Source organism: Tachysurus fulvidraco, chromosome 6 (assembly GCF_022655615.1).
Source record: "Tachysurus fulvidraco isolate hzauxx_2018 chromosome 6, HZAU_PFXX_2.0, whole genome shotgun sequence".
Taxonomy (NCBI): domain Eukaryota; kingdom Metazoa; phylum Chordata; class Actinopteri; order Siluriformes; family Bagridae; genus Tachysurus; species Tachysurus fulvidraco.
In genome coordinates, this window is record NC_062523.1 from 26,013,818 (window position 1) to 26,016,317 (window position 2,500).

Sequence of the window (2,500 nt, forward strand, 5' to 3'; positions counted from 1 at the left end):
TTATTTATTGTAATTGTTGTTTTCTATCAAAACATTAGCTACAGGGTATGAATATTAAGATGTTGTTGTTGTTAGAGAATTCAAATAGTAAAGTAAATGAATGCCTATGTCAAAAACTTACAGCACCTGGTATTCCCAGACAGTCGCCTATCCAAGTACTAACCAGGCCCGACTCTGATTAGCTTCCGAGATCAGACGAGATCAGGCATTCTCAAAGTGGAATGGCCGTAAGCTAGAGGAAAGTTGGAATGGAACCCATTTAAAGATTGGTTTTGTTGTCTTTTTATTTATTTATTTATTTATTGATTGATTGATTGATTGATTGTTTTCTATCAACACATTACCCACAGGGTATGAATATTAAGATGTTGTTGTTAGAGAATTCAAATAGTAAAGTAAATGAATGCCTATGTCAAAAGCTTACAGCACCTGGTATTCCCAGACAGTCGCCTATCCAAGTACTAACCAGGCCCGACTCTGATTAGCTTCCGAAATCAGACGAGATCGGGCATTCTCAGAGTAGAATGGCTGTAAGCTAGAGTTAAGTTGGAATGGAACCCATTTAAAAATTGTTTGTTTTTTCTTTTTATTTATTTATTTTTTTATTGATTGTCTGATTGATTGATTGTTTTCTATCAAAACATTAGCTACAGGGTATGAATATTAAGATGTTGTTGTTAGAGAATTCAAACTGTAAAGTAAATGAATGCCTATGTCAAAATCTTACAGCACCCGGTATTCCCAGGCAGTCGCCTACCCAAGTACTAACCAGGCCCGACTCTGCTTAGCTTCCGAGATCGGACGAGATCGGGCATTCTCAGAGTGGAATGGCCATAAGCCAGAGGAAAGTTGGAATGGAACCCATTTATAGATTGTTTGTTTTTTCTTTTCATAACTTTTTTTCTTACCCTCTCCAAATTTGGAGTTACCTTTGTTGCTATCCTTCTAATTTGTCCTCTCCCCCTTCTGTCCATATTGTCCATCTTTGCTCCTTCTTCAATGTCTGTTTCCTCAACATTGTTAAAACTGTCCGATGTCACCATTTCTTTCGTGTCCTTCTCAATTGTTTGTTCATTATTGTAGTTAATATTCTCCTTCTCTCTTTCCCCTTGCTCTCTGTTACTCGTTTCTCCTTCCATTTCTTTTTGTCGTAGTCCTTCTTCCTCTTGTCCTTCATCCATTTGTTCCTCCCCCTCGCTGTTTCCTTCATGCACCTGTCCGTCCACCCGTTCCTCAATTCCTCCCTCCTCTTCCTCCATCTCACACGTACATTTATTTAAAATTTCCTGACACTCCAGGCACCTTACCGCATTGCACTCTCTGGCAAAATGTCCCCTTTCTTGACATTTATAGCACTGGAAATCCGGGCAGTCCTTGAGCAGGTGATCCGGGCTCATGCACAGCCTACAGGTCTTCACCTGGTGACTATGCATCACCCGGAAATACTGCGACCCCTCCGCCGTTTCCATTTTTGTGCTGTATGGCAATGATGCCACCTCTTTGGGGAACCTTACTGTCAGGAACCTTGTTCCATCCTCGACTTCGGTGCCCGGGTAGTGTCGTCTTTTAATTTTTGATATGGGATTAACTCCCCATCCCTCCAATTTTCCAATTATGTCTCTATCATCCAGGTAGACAGGCAGGTGCATGAAGGAAACAACGTAGTCTCTATTTTGCAGATTTTTTATTTCACAGTTCACCCCTTTTATAATCAGTCCATCAATCAATGCCTCACACGTTTCCTCTTTTTCCATCGTTAGTTCATATTCTTTTCCTTGCCTTGGCCTCAATGCCAGAATTTTCCCATTTCCACATTTCTCAGTTACTGCTTTAATAATATCCATAGCTCTGACCTCATTTAAGTTCTCCACGTTCACAATCACCGTCGCCTCCTTTAGATACATCCTTCCTTCTCTCGTGGCCCGTTTTTGTCCGTGTCCTACTCGTCGTCGATAATCCATTCCAGTGTCGTTTGCCATGCGTCCTTCTCCAGCCAGTCCAGGGTTGTTTGCCATAGGTGTTTCTCCATCCAGTCCAGGGTCATTCGCCATGCGTCTCTCTCCAGCCAGTCCAGGGTCATTTGCCGTTAGTCCGTCCATTTTTAAGAAAAAAGAAAGTTAACCACCCTCCAGTCAGCCAAAGCTGCTGTAAGGTGGTTGTAGAAAACTAAAGAAAAACAAAACAAACAGAACTATTAAAATCAAAAAATAATACAAAAACAAACAAAGAACTCAAAATGGTGGAGAGCCTCTCTCTCCAAACTGCAGCCAGTCACTTCCTTCTCACCAGCGCCCGCTAGCGTTCTCAGAGTGGAATGGCCGTAAGCTAGAGGGAAGTTGGAATAGAACCCATTTAAAAATTTATTTATTGTTTTATTGTTTTATTGTTTTATATCAAAACATTAGCTACAGGGTATGAATATTAAGATGATGTTGTTAGAGAATTCAAATAGTAAAGTAAATGAATGCCTATGTCAAAAGCTTACATCACCTGGTATTCC

General features: G+C 40.7%; 2 non-coding genes and 2 pseudogenes across 2 annotated transcripts; all 4 read right to left on the minus strand.

Moving 5' to 3' along the window:
- Window positions 1–114: 114 nt before the first annotated feature.
- LOC125143630 lies at window positions 115–233 on the minus strand. The gene has a single exon (XR_007143076.1). It is a non-coding gene; the product is annotated as a 5S ribosomal RNA (ribosomal RNA).
- Window positions 234–417: 184 nt separating this feature from the next.
- On the minus strand, window positions 418–536 carry LOC125143656 (annotated as a pseudogene).
- Window positions 537–720: 184 nt separating this feature from the next.
- LOC125142417 lies at window positions 721–839 on the minus strand. Its single transcript, XR_007141857.1, has one exon. It is a non-coding gene; the product is annotated as a 5S ribosomal RNA (ribosomal RNA).
- Window positions 840–2,478: 1,639 nt separating this feature from the next.
- LOC125144737 overlaps window positions 2,479–2,500 on the minus strand; it is a 109-nt pseudogene continuing 87 nt past the window's right edge.